The sequence below is a fragment of the Suricata suricatta genome, chromosome 2 (genome assembly GCF_006229205.1).
Source record: "Suricata suricatta isolate VVHF042 chromosome 2, meerkat_22Aug2017_6uvM2_HiC, whole genome shotgun sequence".
NCBI lineage: Eukaryota > Metazoa > Chordata > Mammalia > Carnivora > Herpestidae > Suricata > Suricata suricatta.
In genome coordinates, this window is record NC_043701.1 from 119,403,802 (window position 1) to 119,421,472 (window position 17,671).

Genomic DNA, 17,671 nt, shown 5'->3' on the forward strand with positions numbered 1-17,671 from the left:
AAAGATAGATGGTTAAATATAACACCACTGTTATAACTTGAAGAGTTTCAGAAGAAAAAATATTTTTTACAACTTACCTATGATCTAAATGTATTCTATGAGCAATATGCAGTATTGTCATAAATTTAGGTAACTGTTAATGTAAAACATTAAAAATAAAACAGTCATCATATGCACAATTGACTGCTTAATAATCTCCCCTTCAGATAACAGAAGGCAAATGATAGGAGGCATTTTGTAACGTATCTAAACATCGAGAACTCAACCTCTGTAGCTGATCCAGAAGAATGTAGAATCCACACTCTACATATTCATTTAGAATTTCTCTCTTAGTTTAAACTTAAGGACTATGTGCAGAAACACTTTGGGTAGAATTGTAGGGCTAGTACATACTAAAAATAAGTTGTTTCCATGGTAACCATAACCCTAACCTTGAAAAAGGGGGTAGGTGAAAGGCATAAGTTCATAGTATAAACCAAATAAACTTCACTCGAGTCCATGAAACACAAAAGCAATGTGACCACCATATGTGATATAGTGTTCCTTTATAGATGACTGAGGCAGTAAATAAAAAGTTAAAGTCAGTCTGTTACAACTGTCTCCATTACCTCCAAATCATTTTCAAACTATCGATGCAATAAAAGGGATCTTAACTACTCCTTAGAGTGTTTTTCTGAAATAAGATATAAATGTGATTATTTTCCATTTATTTAACAAAAAAATCTTGGGGGCGCCTGGGTGGCTTAGTTGGTTGAGTGTCTGGCTTCAGCTCAGATCATGATCTCATGGTTGTGGGTTTAAGCCCCATGTCAGGCTTTGTGCTGATATCTAGCTCAGAACCTGGAGCCTGTCTTCAGATACTATCTTCTTTTCTTCCTGACCCTCCCCTGTTCACGCCATCTCTCCCTCTCTCTCTCTCTCTCTCTCTCTCTCTCACACACACACACACACACACAAATAAATAAAAACGTTAAAATAAAAAGCTTGTTTAGTGACTGCTGGACTTCAAGTACTTCGTTAGACAACAGACAAAATAATAAAACAAAATGTTGCTCAAGATCATTGCAGAAGACTAACTATAATCTTTTTAAAGACATACCAATAAATAATCTTCTTATAATTACCAGATAACTGCCTGATATAGTTCTCAAGTAATTTTAGCATTTCCAGAAACAAAGGTCATCAATGTGCACACAATTAGCCCCCCACTGACACACCAAGAGATGCTTTAGCATGAGCAGCTGGCGCTGCCAGGACTGAGGTACCAGTCCTGAGTGCAAGTGAGGAAAAGGGTAAGGCTCTAGCAGCATCGTCCAAACTGAACTTGATAACATTTTCTTAAATATCTTTATGTGATTTTGTTACCTACCATTCACGTGAAACACCTTCTACCCATGCTGAGCATACAAATAAGTCAAACTAAACTACTTTCCACAACTAAGCTAGATAGAGTCATTAAAATTTAAGGATAAAAACAACTTCAAAATCAGCCAAACAGACAAGAAACATGTCTGTTTCAGGTTCATAATAATGATGCATTTGGGAGTTTATCATCTGATAACTGAGAATATAAAAACCTCACGTCACAAATGATGTTCTGATCGTTATGTTGTTAGGTGAATAAACTGTTAAAACATGTAAAGCCAGTATTTAAAGAGTTTGGGAGATCTATACAACAATATAGTACTTTTGATACATTATGTGACTATGCTGATTCCCTAATGGTAATTATGTTGATATCTCTCCATCCTTATGGATTTTTTAAACACAAAGTATAGAGCATCAATCACATGTTAAGAAATTTTGAGTCAGACTGCTTAAAATTCTCCTATGTATCAATCAACAAAGCAACTGTACTGAATTCTACCTTTTCTTCTACAAGGTGGTGGTCTCTCTTTACCAACTTTTCTTAAAGTTGAGCATAACTACAAAATTATTTACATTAAATGATTATTATGTATATTACATTTTTATTTACTTCAGGGTATTAACCAACACTTAGCACAGTGAACCAGCGCTATGATAATGACTAAGTGTGCACATAACCAAACCTGCTCACACACCTGTGCTTCTGTTAGTGCTAGGCATGCCCAGCAAGGGAATGTAACAAGTTACAGGATAGAAAGTTCTTTGCCCTGGAAGCAGTGGGCTGAGATCACCACGCTTTCTCTGGTTGGTGACAGAGATGCACAAAGAAAGGGGAAACACCTCAAGTTTGTTAAGGCCCAGGCTCAGAACCAGCGCACTTTTATTTATGACTTTTTCCTTTTTTTCTAATTTTTAAGTTAATTTATTTAGACAGAGTGTGTGTTTGAGTGGATGAGGTGCAGACAGAGAGGGAGAGAGAGAATCCCAAGCAGGCTCTGCACTGTCATCACAGAGCCCCAACTCACCAACTGTGAGATCACGACCTGAGCTAAATAAAAAGTTGGTTGCTTAACTGACTGAGCCACCCAGGTGCCCCACTTAGGTCTTTTTTTCTACTGGTGGAAGCAAATCACAACAGGTTGAGTGGGAAGAACCACAAATCCATGTGGCAAAGGGTGTGGAAATATGTCTGTGTCTGGGCAATAAATTAGGCTCAAAATGTAACACTGTCTAAATAGTCCTCTCTCCTAGCTCTAATTATTCACTGCCCAGGCTGGGAGTGATACATCAAAGCAGGTGTCCTCTAGCATGATTAAAACACCAGCTAGGAGTAGCTGCTACTCAATGTGTCCCATGACAGCAAGATCCAGAATAGGATGTTTTGATGGTTATTACCAGTCTGGGAAACAGCATTCCAAGTTCTTGTCTTCTCCTCAAAATAATAATCTTGGAACTTACCACCTGATTCCTTAATAGTCCTTTCTGATATTCATTCTAAAACATAAAACACTACCTCTTAACTTTGTTCTTTTGCAATCAAACATATATTTCCTTTAAAAATTATAATTAGATTGAGCATCAGAATGTACTTGCCAAGTTTCCACCCTTCACAAGTGAGGTATCTGTAACTGGCATGTGCTAGAAACACATCAAAATGAGAGGGCAACCTCTTACTAGCACAGTTGTACTATCCCAATGACAATGTTAGCAAGTGTGCTTCATGAGTTCAGCTCATTTAATGAATATAATTGCCGTGGTTTCTTTGATTTTAACTGGGTGATAAAGATTGTCAATAATAATCATTACTTTATATGGCCTATTAGTCATGCAACTCAATATTCTTAATCCAAATGCCAGAAATATAAAATTTACACTTCTGCTTTGGCAGGTCAAAAGAAATCTCAAATCAAGTAATAATGTATGAAGAAAAAGAAGGGGAAGAGAAAATAAGTAAGTGGAGATGACTACATTCTTCAGAAGTCTGAATTCTTCCCCTATTTTTCAGTATCATTCTCCATACTTACTGAGCACTTAATATATTCCATGCACTGTAATATGTATTTATAAAAACTCTTACTTAATTTTCACAAAAACACAAAATATTCAAAATAAGAATAAAGATGCAAATGACACATATTTTCACCAGTTATAAAAGTCAGGGAAGGTTTCATTACTTACCCAATTATTTATGAATAATCATCAGTAATCCTGTTAGTTATCAACAGAATTCAACAAAGCTAAACTTGTGTTAACACCTGCATTAATTTTAATATCTATATGTGAGCCTCACTTAAATTTTTACTCTTATTAATCTTATTACACAGATTCCTTATATTTTCTATTTTTTAAATTTTATTTTAGAAAGAGAGAGAGCAGGAAAGGAGCCAGAGAGAGAGAGAGGGAGAGAGAGGCCCAAGCAAGAGCCACACTCATCACAGAGCCCAACATGGGGCTCAATCCCATGACCTGAGCCAAAGTCAAGAGTCAGACATTCAACCCACCAAGTTGCCCACACACCCTCACTTAAGTTCTTAAATGGATAACTTTCTCTGTTGACATAACTAGTGGAGAAATGGGCTGGGAGAAATGTTACAGAGACTATGGGCAGGTCTCAGGAGATGCCATTTAGCCTGGAGAGCTTTCAACAATCCCTCAGGCCCAAGATTGCTTCAGCTGTTGTCACATACAGGCCATCTCCTACCCTGAACTTGGATTTTAATTCCAGTTTACATCTAAAAACTTCAAACATACTCAGGATTACTATTCTTAAGTCATGATTTGTTCAGATTTACTCGCATTTATTTACCAGTATCTTTGCTCTGCATGAATTAGCACATTTTATACTTCTTTCTCTGGGATCTACTTCTTTCTGGAGAAAATATCTAGAAAGTCTCCTTTGAGTTTCTGGGTGTGGTAACATCTTTGTTTGATATGTCTTTATCCCACCATTGTTCATGGAGTCCAATCTGGCTAGATAGAGAATTTCTGGTGAAGAAATACTATTCCTAAAAATGTTGAAGATACTCTTCCAGTATGTTTGGCTTGGAATGAAACCATGAGATGTTTGCTCTCAGTCCAGTTTTTGATGGGTACTTGATGGGAGTAAAACCCACTTAACCTTAATTATTAGGAGTCTGCACACTTTTTATCAGTGAGAGGCATACATTGTTGCCATTCTTTAAAGGAATAGTCAGATGAATATATTAAACACACACATGTGTTTTGGGTTGAGTCAAAGAGAATGAGCTTTAGAGATGAGCTGGTAATACATTTTATATCTCTTCTACATTAAGATGTACATGCTTTGGCAAAATTCTCAACAGTTTGAAATCACTTGCTCTCTGTGAAATTGAGTTAACAACTGGTAAGATGATTAATGTGCTGTGTATATGTGTGGGGGTGTGGAGATGTACGTGTGTGGGGGTGTGGCAGTGTATACGTGTGAGGGTGTACATGTGTGGGGATATATGTGTTTGGGTGTGTGGAGGTATACATATGTGTGGGTATATATGTGTGGAGGTGTGGGGGTATATAAGCAGTCAGGATGTATATGTGTGGGGTTATGGGGGTATATACGTGTGGGGGGTGTATGTGCATGTGGGTGTATACATGTGGGGTGTATATGTGTGGGGATGTGGGGGTGTATATGTGTGGAGGTGTGGGGTATATACATATGGGGGTGTACATGTGTGGGGGTCTGGGGGTTTACACATGTGTGGGTGTATGTGTGAGTGTATACGTGTAGGGGTGTATATGTGTGGGGTGTGGGGGTGTATGTGTGTGAGGTGTGGAGGTGTATATGTATGGGGGTATACATGTGTGGGGTGTGGGGTATATACATGCAGGGGTGTATATGTGTGTGGGTGTATATGTGTGGGGTATACCTCTGTGGGGGTGTAATGTGTGGGGTGTGGAGGTATATACGTGTGGGGGCGTATACATGTAGGGGTGTATAAGTGTGGGGTGTGGGGGTGTATGTGTGTGAAGGGTATGGGGTATGTATGTGCAGGGGTGTATATGTGTGTGGGTGTATATGTGTGGAGTGTATACATGTGGGGGTGTACCTGTGTGGGGGTGTAATGTGTGAGGTGTGGAGGTATATACGTGTGGGGGTGTATACGTGTGGGGGTGCATCCCAGCAGCCTCCTACCTCCTATGTCCTGCTGTGCTCAGTCTACCATGTGGGCTGTGTCTCACAACTAGCTGAGGGTTCTGACTGGACGTCACGGGAGTGGTGAGGCACAGCAGTGGGCAGTTCTGGGTTTCTCTCCTAGTTCTCCTCCCCACAAACTGGATTTGGTTTTCCTAAGTGAAGGAATGACTGAGGTATCAAGTATGAGCCCTCAGTGTCCCATGGATCCATGATAATTTACACTTGGCATCCGAAGATGCTGCTCTTTTTCTGTTGTCCTTGGTTCTTCTTGTGAAAGAGCAGACGAGTTATGCACTAACAAGTGGATATAAAATAATGTTGTTTTGTGTTTTTCCCATGAAATTCATTAATGCATTTGTCAGTGCTTTGTTGAGAAGGAGGTAAATAGCAATTTCACACCAAGACCTTGGAGGTTTCACTAACATTCACAGCTTATGCTAAAAACAGGGCTGGGGCACAGAAAATTTGATTTCCATGAGACTTATTATTTAAAATTATGTTTTAAAAAAATGAGTCAATATTGAATGCTCATTTCCTTAATGATAACTTGGGAAAATGGTGTATTTCAAATTGATTTCATGGAATTATCACTACTGTGCATAAATGTGGTTCATCTATCAACAGGAAATTATCTATTGGCTGAGGATTGTATCACTCAGGAATTTTAAGACAGCATAGGATAAAACATAATTCTCTAAGTAAATTACTGTAATTTAAACAGAAATACAGAATATATTTAATGTGATGGGCGACACTGGCCTCAGAAGCAATACACAATCATTTTAGCAAAATGACTTGGAGACCCCTATGACCCACTCTGCATAGATATAACCAGTTAAAAAAATCAATTGAGGTTGCAACTGGGTGACTCAGTCGGTAAAGTGTCTGGCTTCAGCTCAGGTCATGATCTCATGGCTCGTGGGTTTAAGCCCCGCATTGGGCTCTGTGCTGACAGCTAGCTCAGAGCCTGGAGCCTGCTTCAGATTCTGTATCTTACTCTCTCTCTGACCCTCCCCTGCTCACACTGTCTTTCTCTGTCTCTCAAAAATAAATAAAAAACTTAAAAAAAATCAATTGAAAATAATAAAATTAAAAACGAATGATCTGTTGTTATACAGAAGTACATATTTAGTTACTTTTCCTAATGAACCTGGTTTTTAAATTTAAAAGTGATATACTTGTCAATTTTTTCCTTGGAAGACACCTGAGAACATTACTCTGGAAGTTTTATATACAGGGTATATATAATTCCATTTCCAGTTCACATGTGACACCTACTTCTAGGTAGTTAAATGACTAATTCTTAAACTGGGACCCAAACTCTTTCATACCTTTCGAGAATGGCTCAATACACTAAAGCTTGCTTGCACACCTGTGAACAAACACCAGCCCTGGCTTCCCAGGGGCAGCCTGGAGATGGCACATGGAGGTGTCCTCCCCTAAGGGGAAGAGGAGAACTGCTCATTGGCTTCAAGGAGAGGATGTATTGGAGTCTTCCACAATTTTTAACCTTCAGTGACACTATGTCCTTTGACCAATGTCTTGGGCATGGAGACCATCTGCCATGTGACTAGTGGGGTGGGGGTGATGGCGGACCAAGACGAATCCTTACCATATGCCCACATGTTGGCCACTCAGGATGTTGCTCACAGTGGCAAGGAACTAGCACCTCTGCTCTGCATATCAAACACTGACGACACCCTGGGATGGCCTCACCCAGACCCCTGGACCCTCAGACATGGGGCATGATCACCCAGACTCCTGGACCCCCACACATGCAGACCCAGAGTGCACTCAACACTCAGAACCTGCACCTATTTACTATTCATGAATGAACATCAGACAGCCTGAGGATGTCATCTCCACCCCTTCTAAGAGCACCTGCAAGACAGGAGTCATCATCCATAAACCAGACTCCTCTAATAAATGGTATTTGTCCACTCCAAAACCAAAACATGCAAAACGCAGCAAATACACTCACATTTGGCTGTATATAAACAGCTAAGACTTTGCTGGGTAGAACAAGCAATCGGATATCTTGAAATTATAGAATCCGTCTCAAAACATGCTGGGGAGTCAACTAGGAACCCATTCCACCAGGCAGCAGGTACACATGGGCAGTAGCAGCCCTAGACAGTCTGCTTTGGGAACAGAGCCACAGCTTAAATAGAAGGCCAGGGTTAGGACGTGTAAGTGGCATCGGAATGCAAATTTTACAAGGATTCAATCTCTTCTCACAGGAACACATAATGTTGTTTTGTGTTTTTCCCATGAAATTCATTAATGTATTTGTCAATGCTTTGTTGAGAAGGAGGTACACATAGGTGAAGTGGAATTGGACTGCAATATAAAGTAAAAGACTGTAACTTCCCTCATTTGCATGTGATTCTCCAGAATTCCCCAATGTTCCCTCCACAAGCATTCCCCAATATTGAGGGTCAAGGACAGAAACTTAGGGGACTAAATCATTGGATGGAAACTCTGACTTTAACTGGATGTTCATGCAGCTATATGTGCTGAGATCTCTCCAACTGAATTCTTACCGATCAGGTCAGAGACCCATGTTCCTGATCTGTAGTCACAGTGATGAAATGCCCTTCAGGAAATCTGGAACAAGCCACAATGACCTGCCTGAGTCACCCTGGGAGACCTAGTAGTAAACCAGGCACTGCTTCCCAGGGACTGGGGGGCCACAGAGGACACACACCCACCCAGGCGCTGACCACAGCTGCAGTTATCAGGAAAGAAAAGAAAACCCAACTACCGAAAATACATTATTTTAGAAGAACACAGTAGTACTCAGTCCCTGCATTGTATTGATGAGAAATTTCACAAAACAAAAATCAATCCAGAATATACGTAACTACATTTTATAGTATCACAAATTCTGTTGATCTTCCATTTTCCATGCAAACGATGGGATGAAAACGCATAGGAGCACCGCCTTTCCCTTCAGGGTATTCTCCTGCCAAGTTCTTGCTCTATTCAAAGAATGACAAAGATGGAAAGATAAACAAGAAGGAAGAAAGCAAAGAAAAACGTAAAAAGAAGGAAATGAAGAGGATGAGAAGGGGGGGCAGTGAGAAGGACAGGGAGAGAGAGTGGGGGTAAGAGACAGAGACAGAGAGAGGGAAAGAGAGAAAAGACAGAGTGAGAGAGACAGAGGGAGACAGAGACAGAGGGAGAGGGGGAGAGAGAGAAAGCTTGAGATTGACATAAAAACATTCGAATGGACAATTTATGAAACTCAAAACACAGTATGAAAGAAATTTTAGCCAATCTATATTTTTTCAAGTCAAAAAGAAAAAAGGACAAAGTAAAAAGAACAATTTATTAAATAAATACACATAGTAGTAATATTTTTATTCTAAAATCATATTCACATTTTCCTTGACAAGGATTATTTTATTTATGCATCTATGTATGTATGTATGTATGTATGTATGTATGTATATATGTATGCATGTATGTATTAGAGAGAGAGAGAGAGAGAGAGAGAGAGAGAGAGAGAGAGAGAGAGAAAGCACAGCCCGGGGAGGGGCAGAGATAGAGGGAGATAGGATCCTAAACAGGCTCCACACTGTCAGCACAGACCCCAACATGGGATTTGAACTCACGAGCTGTGAGATCACGACCAGGGCCGAAGTCGGCTGCTTAGTGGACTGAGCCACTTTGGTGCCTCGACAATGATAATTTGCTTAGTTGCACGTAGTATAGTGTCCAGAATAGGTCGCTGTTGTCGACCGCCTCTGCACACAGGTGCCGACACTGAATGCTGTGGCTGGCTGAGTGCAGTCTTGTCAGGGTCAATCTTCCTACTAGAAATAAAGCCGAATTAGAGAACTAAACCTCATAATTATTTTGAACTGATGTAAGATTTTGAAAGTCCTAAGAAAGCAAAATATGTCAAAATCTTTGTACAGAGGGTGGAAAATACAAAACAAGCTACACTTAAGAGTGCTTTTCGAGTAACTCAGGTGCTCCGGCGGATATCTGTGTCCTTCCTCTATAAGCCGGTGCTTCCACGTGCTTACTGTACCGTGCTGCAGTATGATGCGCAGGTCGTTTTCACACTCGCAGGAAATGCTTACACACAACAGAAGCAGCCTGTCAGAAATACTGACAGTGCCACAAATTTGCAATAATAATTGAAGGGAAGTTTTCATAAAATATTTTTTGGATAATTGTTTTCCTTCTACTTCCTTGTGTCCATGTCCATAAATAGACCTAGCTATTTTGACTAATTTCTAACACAGAACATGACTGAATGTAAAAAACCCTTTATTTTAAAAATTAATGTTGGCATTAGGAATAATATTTAAAAAGTAACAAAAACAAACAAAAAAGAAACAATGTGGTATGTGTGTTTTTCAAAACAAAGTACTGGTCTTTACTGCAGATGAGAATCACAGAAATATAACATTTCTTTTCCAATATTTATTTAAAATCATAAATTATGGATCTTTTGGAAGAAATGGAACAAATAAATCTGTGCACTCTCACGTTAATGCAAAGTCATGTTTTCATTCAGTAATTGCAAACCTAGTGCTTGAACTAAGGTGCAGAGAACAATGGCTCTTAGTGAGGGAGATGCACAGCCTGATCTCAGGAACGGTGGTTGTTCTACCTGAGATGGACTTTAAACTTACTCTACCTTTTCTTCCATAGGTAAGGAGCCAAAATAGTAGAGATCCATTCATCATTTTAGGATCTATACAGTGGTAGCTTTTAACGTTTTCTCTTACTATAAACAGCATCTTTTCTAGGGTAACGTCTTATATTCCAGTTTAGGGTCCATATATGTGGGCATTTCTCATATCCGAAGTTCCCAAACCCCAACTCACATGTCACAGATCATACCCACGATATGAGAACATGGGAGTGGTTTATGTGGTGCACTGTACCCACATGAGTTTTTGTTTGCAAAAGTACGAGAAACACAAGAAGACTCGTGATTTGTTGAGCTCTTAAATTCCAAACACAGCTCATCTTCTGTCTCTTACTCTGAAGACACTCCTATTTCTATTACCTGTCAGAAGTCAGGTGTTCGGAAGTCAGAGCCTGCTCAAGACAGCATGCCATGTAAGAGGACACAGAAGGGTTCCAAAATCATGTTTGCAGAACTACAGATATCATTTCATCATGCAGTGTATGGTAATAGGAATTTTTATCTTGGATAAACATACGTTTGATTGTTTTTTTCAATTTATTTATTTACTGAGAGAGAGAAAGAGAGCACAAGTGAGGGACAGGCAGGGAGAGGAGAGACAGAATCCCAAGCAGGCGCCACATCATCAGCATAGAGCAGGATGTGGGGCTGGAATAAACTGTGAGATCGTGACCTAAACCGAGATTGAGAGTCAGACACTTAACCAACTACACCACCCAGGCTCCCACCAGACAGAAACTACTAATCCACAGACTATATTTCCTCTAACAAAGCTAATCACACATTCTCTATGCTGGCTTTGTCATCTTCAAAATGAATATGATGTTTTCAAACAAGTGAACACTGGTTTTTTAAAAAATAGCAAATCACATGTAAATATAACTTCCCAGACAAAAGAGGACAACCAGCACTGAAATAGTGTAAATACTAAAAACAAACTTTTATATCCACAACCATATATGCAATCAATTCAGAAGTAAGGAAGTCACCGGAAGATAGCTTTCCAGTAACTCATAAAATACAAAGGAAATAAAACAACGCTCTGGGGTTGCTGAGACATGATATCGAGTTTTTTGGTGAGCTCTGCAAATCTTAAATACAAAAACAGCAAAATGTGTAGAGAAATGAGACTAGCAAAAGACAGCCTACATGTGTTCAATGCTGCACCTCCCACGACCTCACGTTACACAGCAAGATAAGGGAGCTGCCTCCTCATGTGAATGTGACACAACTCACAAACACACCCTCGTGTCCTGGCACTCCTCTAGTATACTGGGGACTTTTCCACAAACCTATTAACGAAGAAAGTTTTAGCGCTTGGATATCAGAAAATGAGCTTTAGTCTATCAGGTACATTTGAATAAAATTAATGGTACTGAAAAGAGAATCACACACAAAAAATACTGACATAAAATTTTAACATTTTAATGTACTACTGCTAACCATACAAAAACATAGATCTATAGGTAAAATTTATTAAATGAGATCAAACTAAGTTTTGCTCAAGAGACTCCTCAAAATTTCTCAAATTTCTCTTATTTAATAAAATATCATTTTTTAAACCTTTCCATTTTTGGGAGTGACAGTTTGTTCCATGGTCTTTTAATCTATTCAGATCAGGTGTTGAATCCAGTGACAATTAAACACCTGTGCTACATAGCTTTGTGCTGATTCAGTGTGAAAATTCCAGATTGGCCACACATCCTCATTAGAACTAAGGAGAACTTCATGGTTAATTCCCTATGTGCCAGGCTGTATATTGCTCCCTAGTGTTCAATAGCCCTTAAATTTTTCTCATTTCTTACCTGTTGTCCCACCTGCTAATAATTGAATCACACCATCTGCTGCTTGCATACACTTAAAAGAAGAAGCGGTTTCTCATGTGGAGCATTCACCTTTAGCACATGCTAGAAATACACACAAAACCGTTTTAACATTCTTGTCTGGTGTTATTTTTTGAAGTCTTTAATATTAACAGAAAAAATTCTTTATACATTGAAATTCCGATGTTTGAAATTTCCTCTGGGAGAAGGATATAATGTGTGTGACAGGTGAGGCATAATTTGGTGAATAATTTGGAGATATTTTCCAGACCAGAATATTTACTTTCATTTTTATGAACTATTTGTTTCATGATTAAGTTAGTTACATCTTTGTCTTTCATAAGAGAAAAGTTTATGAAGATCAGAATATCATCACTGGATCAGTACTGCACCCATGTGGTCTGACACAGGGTCAAGTTCAGAGGAGGTATCTACACTGTTTTCAGCTTTGATGTGTTATCATTAAAAATATATACTGCAGTGGAGCCTGGGTGGGTCAGTCAGTTAAGTGTCTGGCTTCGGCTCAGGCCCTGATCTCACGGTTCATGGGTTTGAGCCCCGCGTCAGGCTCTGTGCCGACAGCTCTGAGCCTGGAGCCTGCTTCAGAGTCTGTGTCTCCCTTTCTCTCTGCCCATCCCTCATTCATGATCTCTCTCTCTCTCTCTCTTGTTCTCTCTCCCTCCTTCTCTTTCTCTTTCCCCCTCTCTCTCATAAATAAATAAAAACATTAAAAAATATTTAAAAATATATACATATACTGTGAATAAGTGAAGCTTCTAGGTAGCACTTGGTAGGATTGAGTACTACCTGAAAGACCAAAGCTCCCCCTTAAACTACAGACATCATTCAAAATGACCGGAGAGTTCCAGAAACGATTGTGTTTAAGAGGAGAGAAATGCCAAAGAGGTAAGAAGCCTTTAGAGGAACACTGGGAATCCACTGCTGGGCTGGCTCACTCCCATCCATCCAGGGCACTGGCTAGAGTCTTAGACTTGAAGTGGGTTTGCCCAGCTGATCATAAAATGAGTTGGGGAAAGTGGTGGACTGAACAGTAAGGAGTTAAGGCCAAGCTGCTGAGAAATGTGGCCTGAGAGCCTAGGAGAGCTCACTGAAGGCTGGGCTCGAGGACCAGGTAAGAAGTAAAGCCCAGGAGGGAAAAAAAGAGCTACACAGAAAAGAACAAAAATAAATCAGGCTACGAGGTGTCAAGTGCAAGTTTAAATCTGTTAACACTGACCGGTGTGTGACTAATGGAGGGACAGAGAATGTACATCAGTGAAACTACACAGAGAATTCACTCTTGGGCCACATGTAGTCAGTCACTTAAGGAACAAAAAACAAGGCACTTCAATGCAATAAAAACTATGGTCTTAGTAACAAGGGTACTGGGCTAGATATCAATATGAACAAATATGTTAAGTCCTCATCTTCATTAGGCAGCAGGAAAATACAAAATAGAGCTGCAATAAAATGCCCCATGGAGAAAATAAAATGACCAAAGAGGAGGAATAAGTAAAATGTACAGCAACCCAGGAGCACCAGGACTGCAGACAAAGAGCCGCATTGATGAAGCCACTCTAGAAACCTGTGCTAACTACAGGGTGACTGCGTCCCCATCCTACACTGCAGCAGTCTCACTCCTGGGTGTATGTTCCACTTTAATGTTTAAAATAGATGTGTGTGCATGTATGCTATGAATGTTCACATCATCACTATTTGCAAGAGTTTAATGGGCAAACTTCCCAAACATCTATTAACAGGAGAAGGAAGGAAGTATTTGGATTACTCATAAAGTGGATTATCTCTACAGCAGGGGAAACAAATGAGTGGTAATTTCCAGCAGCAGAATGATATCACAAGCAAAATGTCAACTGAAATACAGTGGTCCCTCATCCACCATTTCCCTTCCAGGGATTCAGTCACCAGTGGTCAGCAGAGGCTGGCAGCACCTGGTCCTCTTGACACATTGTCACAAGTCGCTACAGCCTACTACCCCACGTCACATGCCCACAGCTTCACCTCACATCACCTCTGCAGACAGCCACTTTATCACCACACATCCTCAAAGGAAGCTTAATTACATAGTCTGAGAGAGTGAGAGAGCAAGAGACCACATGTATTACAGCATATTGCTATAACTTCTTACTATATTATCATTGTTGATCTCTTACTATACCTTACTATACCCCTCATGGTTTATAAACTAAACCGTATCACAGGTATACTGGAAGAGTAAAAACCATACTCTCTGTAGGATTCCACACTATTTGTGGCTCTGAGCATCTACTGGAGGTGTTGGAAGGTACCCCCCATAAATAAGGGGAACTCCTCTAAATTAGACACAACGGAATATGTAATGTAAGAAGCCAACCATATCAAGCTTTAAAACAGGCAAAAAAAGATACATGCCATTAGATGCCAGGAAAGTATTTACTCTTGTGTAGACGATGCCTGGAAGGTGACAGGAATGGGATTTCTATGACTTCCACACAGTAGGGCACTATGCAATCACTGTATTGACCTTTAATCTAAAGTTCTGAGAAATTTAATCTAAGAATGTATATATTTGGATTTAGGTGTATGATTTTATGTAATGTCTTCTGTACTCCTGACTTCTATTCCATTTCTCTTTCTCATTTTATTCTTGCCTATCTTCTCTCATATGATATGAATATTTTTAGAATTCTATTTTTATTTGCTATTTACCCATAACATATTGCATTATTTTCAATGTTAATGGATACATATAATTATATATTTGTTCAAACCCAGAGAATGCACAAAACCAAGAATGAACCCTAATGTACAGTATGGACTTTGGATGATGACATGTCAAAGTATATTCATCATCTGTAACAAATGCACTGACCCAGGGGGCTGTGCACACGCAGGATCATGGGGTGTGTGGGAAATCTCCATGACACCGTCTTAATTTTACTGGGAAGCTAGAACTGTTCTAAAGATAAAGTCTCTATACTAAAAAAGATTTTCCTGACAAACCTTCACCTGGGATTCCCTAAATAACCGTGCAGATCACTCTGCAGTTATAAAATGTCAATAAGATATTAACTAATGTGAGTATTTACCAAGTATGATATTTTATACGTCTAAATTACATTAACTATTTTATTACCCAAGGAACTCCCAAGATAGCTAAATATTATCATTCTCACTTCATATATTTAAACAACTATAACAATAATAAAAGAGACTCCAGGACACTTAAATAATTTCCTCAACCTGACCTACAGAACTAATTAATTATACAAATTGTATTTAAAATCAGCATTCTGCTGGGGCACGTGCATGGCTTGGTCAGTTAAGTGGTTAAGCGTCTGACCCTGAATTTCAGCTCAGGTCATGATCTCACGGTTGGTGAGATGGAGCCCCTTTTCTGTCAGCGCAGAGCTGGCTTGGGGTTCTCTCTCCTTCTCTCTGCCCCTCCCCCCAGTATGAGTGCAAACTCTCTTGCTCGTGCACTCTCTCTCTCTCAAAATAAATAAATAAGCTTTAAAAAATTAAATTAAATTAAATCATCATTCTGCTTTCACATGTTTTTACTTAGCCAATTAAACTAGTAAAAAGAATTCTATTTGCAACTTAATTGATGAGATCATTCACAAGTTGTTGGCTATAAAAAAAAGTTAGTTTTTAGTTATCCTATACAGCTGAACTTTTTTTTTTTTTTGAGGAATCCCTCCAAACTCAGTTACTTAAACAAGTTAGACACTTGGTCATATCACATAATATATAGTAGGTAACTTAGAGGGTAATCATACAAAACAATTTTTTACTTTTTCTTTGTTAAATATCTCTTAACCAATAGTATAAAGACCGTCTGCTTCAATGTTGAAGATAAATCACAATGTAAAACATTTTCATTTAATCCAAGAGTTCCAGTTCATGACAAAACACGCTTGTCCACAGGGTCAATTTATAAAATGAAAATGTGTTTTTGTTTTTAAAGTGTTTCACATTGAAACCAATCTGCAACTTGCCTTTTGTGTAGCCAAATGCCTGCAGAGCCCCAACTTTCTTCAGTGAAGATGAGCATAAAATATAATTTCTGATATGAGTGTTTCATACATTAAAGAGTACATATGTTATATTTTTAAAAAATTTTTTAAATTTTTTTATTTTATTTATGTATTTTTTGGGGAAAGAGAGAGACAGTGTGGGCAGAGGAGGGTTAGAGAGAGAGGGAGACACAGAATCTGAAGACAAGCCCCAGGCTCTGAGCACAGACCCCGACACAGGGCTCAAACCCATGAACTGTGAGATCATGACCTGAGCCAAAGTTGACGCTTAACTGACTGAGCCACCCAGGTGCCCCAAATACATACATTTTAAAGTGTGGCTTACAACTACTTAAGTGAATCATCAATGACCATAAATTAAGTATGAAATGAAAAAGTTATATGTATAATTTAAATTAGCACTTAAGTGCTATTACTAAATCATATTTCAATCTCCTTTTCACAAAAATTACTTAATTAACCTATCTTATCTCTGTATTAAAGATTTTGATAATATTTAAAATTAAGTTTCTCTGCATCATTTATATTTTAGATCACAGTTTTAATTTGTCTCAGTCATGCTGGGAAGTTCTGTTTTTAGACGTAGGTAATGTGCAGCTCCTACTTTAGAAAATACATAGTTTAGAACATCACTATTTCTTAGTTTCTTTAACATTTCCAAGTTGATTGTAAAATTCTTTCAAGCACTTATATGATTTAAATGCTTAAAATAAATTCTTCTGGTACAAAAAAACAAGCAAAACCTCATACAAGGTCACAGTACTGAGCCTGAGGCATTTTAACTGGTGATGTCCTGAGCCGTGGACATGCTCAACACACACTGGCTTCTGTGTGCAGACCTGTGTCACCCGGGAGGCTGGCAGTACGGAGGTCTGGGGAGAAAATGGGACCTCGTCACTGCAGCTTCACGGGGTTAATGCCCTGGTACAGAACCTTCCAGCACGCAATGGAGAGCTCATTCAGCACCACACAGTCATGCCTTCTGCCGGCCTAAGCACCAAACAGCCAGCTGCCTGCTCAACACGCTGCCTCTCAGATGCAGAATGACCCAAATTGACACTACTTGACACTGGCTTGGAGGGCAGAAGCTCCTTTAAACTAAACCACTTTTGTTTAGTTGGGAAGGATTTGTGGAGGAGTAAACTAGTTTGGGTTTGCTAAGTTCCCAGGCAGAGGCAGGAAACATAGAAGATGTGGAAAAAAGTGGTATTATGTTTATTATTTTTCAAAATCCAGGTTTTCCTCAGTTTTCACAAGTGACAAGCCTAAAATTATAATTTTTTTAATGTTTATATATTTTTGAGAGACAGAGAGAGCATGAGTGGGGAAGGGGCAGAGACAGAGAGAGGGTAGAAGACACAGAATCTGAAGCAGGCTCCAGGCTCTGAGCTGTTGGCACAGAGCCTGACATGGGGCTTGAACCCATGAACCATGAGGTCATGACGTGAACTGAAGTCAGATGCTTTAACCAACTGAGCCACCTAAGTTCCCCAGGCCCACAAATTATAAATAAGACACTGGACGAGTATGTCAGATGCCTGCATTCAAAGGTGAGCATTTAAATTTTAGCTAAAATATACTTTCAAAATAAGAGACTATGTGCGTGTGTGCATATATATGT